Genomic DNA, 9,519 nt, shown 5'->3' with positions numbered 1-9,519 from the left:
GATCATGACCTGAGCCGAAGGCAGTGGTTTAACCCACTGAGCCACCCAGGCACCCCAAAACTTAGCAGTTTTGATAACTGTGGCAGACTATGATAAGTTAAAGGATATATATGAACTTACAGACAACTTTTAATAAAATTGTAGAACAAAAGTGTATAACAAGTTCAAATCCTGAGTAAGACTAAACATCTCTCAACATTTGATCCAGTATTGCTCAGTTTACAGTTACTGAACATTAGTTGGGAAAACATAAGCCCATATAGGAAAAAAAAAAATGACTTTCTACAAAGTAGCAAAGCAGTGACCATAGAATTCTCTGGGAATGTTGCTTTATGCATAAATATCCTCTGTTCATATTTGAATCATTTTCTTTTTGGTCATTATTTAATTCATTAAATAAAAATCCTGTTTCTCTTCTCTCCCTCTCTCTCTCTCACATACACACACAAATACACACACACACTGTATATATGTATGAACAGGGGTTTTGTAGTAAATATAGAGTTCACCTTTTTACATACTTTTTTTATTTAAAGAATTTCTCTCAAGAACACCTCCTTAGATTTTAAATCACTTGAGAAAAATTTATGAGGAATTCTTTGCATACACACTAACATGGTTAACTACAGGTTAAAAGGAAAAGAAGTTTCATTAGCTTATTTGGAAATGGAAATTATGACTGAGGAGACGAGAATCTATGGATAGTGTAAAAATCCATCAAGGACAATTTGACACGATTTTTCTGGCTTTTTAAAAATATTCAATCATTCATTCATTCATTTATTTATTTATTTTAGAGAGAGGGAGAGAGAGAGAACAAGCAAGCAGAGGCAGGGGAAGGGGCAGAGGGAGAAGAGAAAGAGAATCTTAAGCAGACTCCACACTGAATGCAGAGCCTGCCCCGGAGCTTGATTTCAAGGCCCTGAAATTGTGACTTGAATAGAAAGTAAGAGTCAGATCCTGAACTGACTGAGCCACCCAGATGTCCTGATCCTTCTGGCTTTTTAAAACTATTTATTATATCCAGGGCACCTGGGTGGCTCAGTTCTTAAGCATCTGTCTTTGGTTCAGGTCATGATCCCAGAGTCCTGGGATTGAGCCCCATACTGGTCTCCCTCCCTGCTCAGTGGACAGCCTGCTCCTCCCTCTCCCACTCCCCCTGCTTGTGTTCCCTCTCTCGCTGTGTCTCTCCCTGTCAAATAAATAAAATTAACTTTATCAATCTATAATAAAGAAAAATGTAAAATTGAAATTTATGGGCTCAGTTATGTGACACATTTACACTAAAATGTTTAAAATCCGAATGGGAAATAATAATATATTTTAGGCATTTAAGTATATTTAAGCATTTTAATAAATGCTTTTCATTTAGCAACCATTTTGTCTACATTATGACCTGATGAGGTATATTGTTGTACTATTGCCCCTGTTTTGCAAATAAGGAAATTTGAACCCAAGGTTACACAAGTATGAGGGGGCAGTCTGTATCTAAACCTTTTCAATGTTATTTGGAAGCTCATACTTTATTCATTTTGCTTAAATACCCTCTCATAAATAAAAGCTTTAAACCTTCCCTTTGCTCTCAAATTATCAAGATTTTATCATGAATATCCTGAATGACCTCTTTTGAAAATAACCAACAAGAAAATTTATTCCAGAAGAATTTAAACTTAAAGATAAGGATTCAATAAGATCGGATTTTTATGTAAAATAAATTGTTAAATATCCTAGTTATTTCCTCCCAATTTAAACATACATACTTATGTATATATACATACATAATATATAAACATACATTACATTATACACATGCACACATACATACATAGTAATCAGGATGCTCACTTCTGTGAGATTTTGAATCTTTTTGGAATGTCAGGGTGATTCTCAGACTGTGTTGTTTTTATTTTAATTTCTGTGCCTGTGCTCTAATATAGCAAACACATGTGGAATGTCCCTGACTCTCCTGTGAATCTTCCATACTAAAGAAGCTTTCAGGAAAGTGTTAGTGGGAATACCTTGAATTAAAAGCATAAGAAGGACCTGAGGGAAAATCTCCCACAGGCATTTTACAGTGGCCAGTGCATATGTGGTTATAAATTGAAAAATAAAGCCCATATTTTTATAAGGTCCTATAGATAAGCTTGAGGTTTTTTTTACTTTATCTCGTGAGAGTTATTAGTGAGTGATTCAATACTTCTGCAGTGTTATAGCCCTGATGTAATATTATGGATATATATATATATATATATGTATATATATATATATATATACATATATATATATATATACATATATATATTTCTCTGAAGTTGACATCCATTTAATTTCTGTACGTCTATCAACATCTTAAAAACTTTTTTTTTTCTCTCAGTGAACCAAGACTCATTGTTTATGCACCACACCCAGTGCTCCATGCAATACATGCCCTCCTTAATACCCCTACCAGGCTTGTTAAAAAGAGTTTCCTTAAGCCCCATCCTTTTTAGTCCTTTCGTATTTGGGGCTTTAATGCTACAACATTCTATTTCAGTTGGTGCCAGAAAGAACTAAATAGAAACAGATACAATCATATATTTCCTCTTCAGCGAATTTCCTATAGAGCAACAGGAGTTGACTGAGAGGAAGGAGATAGTTTTGCAGGAATTTTATCAAAATTTCTTGAGCCTATCAGACCTTAGAAAATAAGCATGGTTTTGCAAGGAAATAACTCAGGTGATGCTATTATATCATCCCCAGACCATGAAAATCTGTTCTCTAGAAATATGGAGGAAGGGATTCTGTTTGTGCAGAGGCTTCATGGCACTTGGCTTCTCAAAATTCTCAGATTCAACCCTAAACCTCATCATCTTGGATTTGTTTCTTTCTTTTGTGTGTGTGTGTGTGTTTCTGTTGTTGCCATAAGAGACCACAGCGGCTGTGTTTTCTGTTCCTTTTACAGTACTCCCATGTCTATGATCAAACCCATGACTTCATTTTCATCAGGGTCTGTGTTTGGGCTTCTGGAAACTGAACTGCAGTAGAAAGGCTCTCATCCTCATGGTCTACATGAAGTTGTGTAGACAAAGTAGTAACTACCTTATCCTTTATGTTAGCTTATTGATGCCACCAACAGAAGAAAGTCACTTCACAATCCTTAAAACCGTGTGTTGCCCACGCACCATTCAGGGTCCACAGTCATTGTAAATCCCAACACATCAATGTTGTTTGTGGAAAATCATTACATTTTTTTGTGTGGAAAATAGAAAAAAAAAGTGTTCTTTCAAAAATAAGGTCAACATATTTATAGACAAGCATTATAAGAGTTTTCTCTCAAATTACTAACTTACGTATTTTTCCATATAACAATTTTTTATTTTTCCTGCATAGAGGAATAACTAGCTCTATGGTTTCCAATGCTATTTAGACCATGGTTGCCCTAGTAACAACCAAATTCCTCACTTCTCTCCCAAATGAGTCCGCATTCTGTCCTTATCTGGTCCTGATCATAACCGACGCATCATTTTCAGACATTCTCAGTCTGCCTCAAGTCTTTGTTCATATTGTTCACTCAGGTCAGAAAGTCTCTCAGTTGTACCTTTTATAATCTGCAGGTGATCCTTGAACAATGTGGGGATTAGGGGCATGTATAACTTTTGAGCCCTGCTCCAAACCTCATTACTAATCGTCTACTGTTCACTGGAAGCCCTACCAATAACATGAGCAGTTGATTAACACATATTTTGTACGTTGTGCATGATATATGTGTTATATACTGTATTTTTATAACAAAATAAACTAGTTAGTAGGAAACTCATAAGGAAGTGAAAATGTAGTACTGTACTGTATTTATTGAAAAAATTCCACATGTAACACAATTCACCTTGAATAGCCCATTCTGTTCCAGGGTCAATGGTATTATCATGTGCTACTCATAGCTTCCCTCATTTATGTGCCCCTATCTAGCTATTTTAACCATGTTTACCACTGTATATCTCTTTGTAATTGGTTTGCCTGGATTACAAAAACATCTTATTTCTTTTAGGGGAACATTTTCTTCATTTTATTGAACAAAATCCTCACTGTGGTGTTTGTAGGAGGGAGTGTATAAATTTACACCACTCTCAGAGTTAAGTCTGTGAAACCGGTTGCCGATGTGGGGGGCTGGAGGAAGAAGTAGGGCCAATGGGGTATGAAGTTGCACATAGAAGTTTGCCACCCACTCTTCGATTAATTTATTCTGTGCTAAAACAGACTTCAAAAGCTGGCCTTAGGCATCTTTGGCATTTTATAGTTTAACCTCTGCTGAGACATTGTTCCTTACTGTTCCTCAGAATCTGTTTCAACAGGAAGCACATGATTTATGACCTATCAGTATTTAAGAGAAGTGAACTCTTTGTTTGTGCTCCAACTCCTCAGACTATAAAAGTTATTAACCATGGCGTAGCTATGTTTTTAAGAACTGGAAAGGAACTAAGCCTTGTGTGGCTGTACATTGGCCAACTTTTCTTTTGGGAAATGTCTCATCCCTTAGAAAGAGTGAGAGGGAGGTTTGGGGTTATATTCTCCCTGGTCATGTACTTTAAATGACACCTGGAAATTAAAAAGAACACTTGTATATATTTCCAACACTAAAACCAATGAATATACAACTTTTGGGTAGAAAACAAACAAAAGCATTTTTCAAAATAAATGCTAATGATGATTTTATTTCCTTTTATTTTCAAAAATCAAGAGAGAAAGCTTTTCTTTATAAGGGATATAAGGAATAGTCCCAGAACCAGGACTTACATGACTGCTTTAATGGTGTAATTCATTAATCTTCTGTAACAAAATTAAGCATTTATTTTGACTCTATTGAAAACACCAGATGCCACCATTTACTCAGAGTTTACACAGAGATAATGAAATTTTTCTAATGAGATCATCACCTGGTAAGTAAAAATCCAACCAACATATACTGAACAAACATGACTTTCAAATTTAAAAAGCTCATATATACACACACACGTGGATTTATATCTATCTATATATAAATTAAATTTTAATTAAAATAAGTTTATATATAAATTAAATTTTAATGGATAAGTACATTGACTTAATAGGTGTATTTCTCTCTTCACATTTTGCTAACTTTCCATTACATTGGTACAATTCAATGGCTGATTAATATTATATCCCCTCTTCTTATTCTATTATGTTGCCTTGTTGGCAGGAAACCTTCTGTTCCTTGTCTCCATTCGATGCAGCCCTCTTTTTCACCAACCCATTTACTATTCTCTCAACCACTTATCCTCTATGGATATCTGTTATACCTCTACTGTCACACCCAAATTCATTGGTGACCTACTAGGGGAGACAAAATCCATCTCCTATGATAATTACATGTTACAACTATTTGCCATGCACTTCTTTGGGAGTATCGAGGTCTTTATTCCCATAGTCATGGACTTTGATTGTTGCCTTTCTACTATGTGATTATCATGGATAGGACAAGGTGCCATCTCCTAGTCTTGGCTGCTTGGGCTGGTGGGGCTCTCCATTCGTTTCCTCAATTATTGATGGCAATCCAGTTACCCTTTTGTGGTCCTAATGAAATTGATCACTACTTTTGTGATATCTTACTTCTACTGAAAGTTGCCTGCATTGATACCTACATCACTGGTGTCCTTGTGGTTGCCAATTCAGGTACAGTCATCTTAGTTACCTTTGTTGTCTTGTTTGTTTCTTATGTTGTTATCTTTAGTCTATGACATCGCTCAGCTGAGCAAAGACACAAAGCCCTCTCTCCACCTGTGGGTCTCATATCACTGTGGTCAGCTTATCATCAGGCAGATGAGGCTGAGTCTAAATCACCTGTGAATAGTCAGTGAGCAGAGAACAAATTAGATGGGAAACACGTTAAGAAGGCAAAGTTTTAAAACTGCGTGTGATATAAATGTGCTTGAAAAATCACAGTCTTGTGTTCACTCATTCACCATTTGTATAATAGCACCTATCTGTGTTCTTTTATGTTCTAAAGAGGAGTCTTATTCTTTTATAAACTGTGTTCCTAATATTTATAAATAAATATATCAGTATAGCAAAAAAAAAAAAAAAAAAAAAGAAGGCAAATGATGTGATGAGCACTGGGTGTTATATTCAACTAATGAATCATTGAACATTACATCAAGAACTAATGATGTACTATACCATGGCTAATTGAATTTAAATTTTAAAAGAAGACTGGAAAGTACTGTGTGAGGGTAAACCACTGTAAACAACAATATATCTTTCATTATATTGTCAGTTTTATTGTGGAGACACAATAAAGCAGAATATATATCATCCTCTCTGAAAAACACTAAATATTGACCAGATACATCTGTAAAATATACATAAATAATTGCTTCTAAGTAATCGAATAGAGCGATTACATTTTTTAAGTTCCTGAATATGTTGTATTTTTTAATGTAATAGATAAAAATTAAAAAAAAAAAAGCCTTGCTCTACTTTGTTTCCTTCTTCTGATTTTCCCTTATAATATTTGCTTTTCCTCTCTCCCACATAATGAGAGAGAGTTCTTTATTCCTTTCTTTTCTTGTCTCCCATTTTCCAACAGGCCATTAATCAATAATGAGGTCATTCTAATTATGGTATCACAAGTCATTGATTTTATTTATCTACCTACCATGCACACCAAAGATCTTGAAAATTTCAAAAAAAAAAAAAGAAAAAGAAAAGAAAGAAAGAAAAAAGGACTCTATGTGGCCATCTTTTGTGTTTCCTCTACTGCTTCATCTTAGAGTTCCTGAACCCAAACCTGATACTACTATAGGCTACAATTTCCTTCCAATTCCAAAGCTGGAAGAGCAAATGACAGTCACACTACAGCCTTTTCACCTTTAGGAAAAAAGAGTCATTTTTTTTTTTTTCCAGTTAGGCGAATGTGGAAAGTTTATACCCAAGATCATCAAGCACATTACTGTTGTTGGTGAATTTGCAACACTTGGACCATGGCCTGTCTAGAAATGCCTTTGGGAAAATAATTACAGATATATTTCACAGACCTATTAATTCCTATCATTACCAATTAAGTATTATTCTGTTCCTCTGAGTCAATGATAGGCATAATATAAATGGATCTTTCCAATGAACTCAAAACTGTGTAAGCATTTGTAGGAATATAAAAATGCTTTTCTCACTTTTTCTTCTGAACTATTATTATTATTATTTAATATCTTATTTTCTTTACTTGAGAGAGAGAGCAAGTGAGCATAAGCAGTGGGGATGGGCAGAGGGTAAGGGGGGGAAGCAGATTCCCTGCTGAGCAGAGAGCCCCATATGGGACTCAATCCCAGGACCCTGAGATCATGACCTGAGCTGAAGGTAGAGGCTTAACTGACTAAGCCACCCAGGTGCCCCTCTTCTGAACTATTATTAAGAAGCTAAATCAACTTTTGAAATTCCCAGGCTACTTCCCTGAGGGATGAAGATCCACTTCTTGCATCACTAAGACTTACTGAATATTGGAAGGCCACTAACCTTATAACCTGTAGAAGGCTTAGGATGTGTTGAGATTGTCAAAATATTTGCAGAGAATTCATCCGGGTGTGTTTGAATTCTGGGATTGTACCTCTCTGCATTTGACTCCAGGTTTGGGTACTAGACACAAACTGGCAGAGTGAGTATGTGCAGACGGAATGCTTCCTGATGCAGCCCCAAATCTAACCAGACAGCCACTCAGACCTTATGGTTAGTGAATTACCCTTGTCACCTTGGTTTGGGAAGGGTCCCACCACACATGTGCTAGGCTGCTTGTGTGTTCTTTATATGTATTCTATGTAATTTCATTCTAAAGCTTATAACTTCTTTTGCAGCATATGACAATTTAATTACTACAGAAGTGTTTTACCATACTTTAGACTAATGGCACATTATTTATAAACACAATTCCCTTTTGGGGAGAGAAAAATAGTAGAGATAGATAAACCATATTTAAGTTGGTACTGAATTTCACTGTGACCGCAGATCTTGAATACAGGCAGTCTTCCATATAACTATTTTGAAACAGGCTAGTTTAAGCTTGAATATGTACAATAATGTAGACTTTCTCCTATTTCAAAACATCTGCATCTTAAAATAGACTAGTTTTATCTGAGAATCCTACATTCTGTTACACTAAGTGTTTTTACTTTCTGATGCATGAATATTCTGTTACACTGAAAGTTTGAAATTGTGGTAGAAACTTCTATCTACATGTAAAAGCTTCTAGGTTGTGGCATCCTGTTTTTTGGGAGATTTTTGATCACTGCTTCAATCTAGTTACTAGATATTGGTCTACTCAGGTTTTCAGTTTCTTCCTGTTTCAGTTTTGGAAGTTTATAGTTTTCCAGGTATGCATTCATTTCTTCTAGATTGCTTAACTTATTGGCATATAAGTATTGATAATAATTTCTGATGATTGTTTCTATTTCCTTGATGTTAGTTGTGATCTCTCCCTTTCCATTCATAATTTTATTAATTTGGGTCCTCTCTCTTTTTTCTTCATTTGGCCAGTGGTTTATCGATCTTATTGATTCCTTCAAGAAAACAGCTTCTGGTTTCATTGATGTGTTCTACTGTATCTCTAGTTTCTATCTCATTGACCTCTGTTCAAATCTTGATTATTTCCCTTTCCGTGTGTGGGGTTGGCTTAATTCATTGTTGATTTACCAGTTGCTTAAGGTGAAAAGAGAGCTGTTGTATACCGGATTTTTGCATTTTTTTCTGAGTGAGGCTTGGATGCCTAGGTATTTCCCCCTTAAAACACCTTTGCCATATCCCATAGGTTTTGGACCAAAGTGTCTTCATTCTCATTGGTTTTCATGAATTCTTTAAGTTCTTCTTTGATTTTCTGGTTGATCTAAACATTCTTTTTTTTTAATTTTTTATTGTTTTAATTTATTTTCAGTGTACCTGAATTCATTGTTTATGCACCACACCCAGTGCTCCATGCAATACGTGCCCTCCATGATACCCACCACTGGGTTCACCCAACTTCCCACCTCCCACTCCTTCAAAACCCTCAGATTGTTTTTCAGAGTCCACAGTCTCTCATGGTTCATCTCCCCTCCAGGTTCCCTCAACTCCCTTCTCCTCTCCTTCTCCCCATATCCTCCATGTTATTGATTATGTTCCACAAACATTCTTAAGCAGGGTGGTCTTTAGCTTCCAAGTGTTTCAATTATATATAAAAAGAGCTTCTACTCTTTTATGAACAGCATAATCCAAAAGATACACATAATTTTATTCAATAATGCAAAAAATAAGTAATCATTTGAGTGCCTTTTTTAGAGAAGAAATTATTAGATTAGTGATCAGTGTTAAAAACATGCTAAGATAACCAATTATTGATGATATTAAAAGAGTTTCTGTAACAGATTTTAAATTGGAGTTTCCCATGATCACATTTGCTAAATCCCTGTTATGAATGTTCTTATTTCCTTCATTTCCCCATTGATTGTGGGTGTGTACACACATGACAGTCTGTGGTCCTAAAGGAATCACTCAGAAAGTAAA

This window comes from Mustela nigripes, chromosome 1 (assembly GCF_022355385.1).
Source record: "Mustela nigripes isolate SB6536 chromosome 1, MUSNIG.SB6536, whole genome shotgun sequence".
Taxonomy (NCBI): Eukaryota; Metazoa; Chordata; class Mammalia; order Carnivora; family Mustelidae; genus Mustela; species Mustela nigripes.
The sequence above is the reverse complement of the archived record's forward strand: the minus strand, read 5'-3'. Positions refer to the sequence as shown.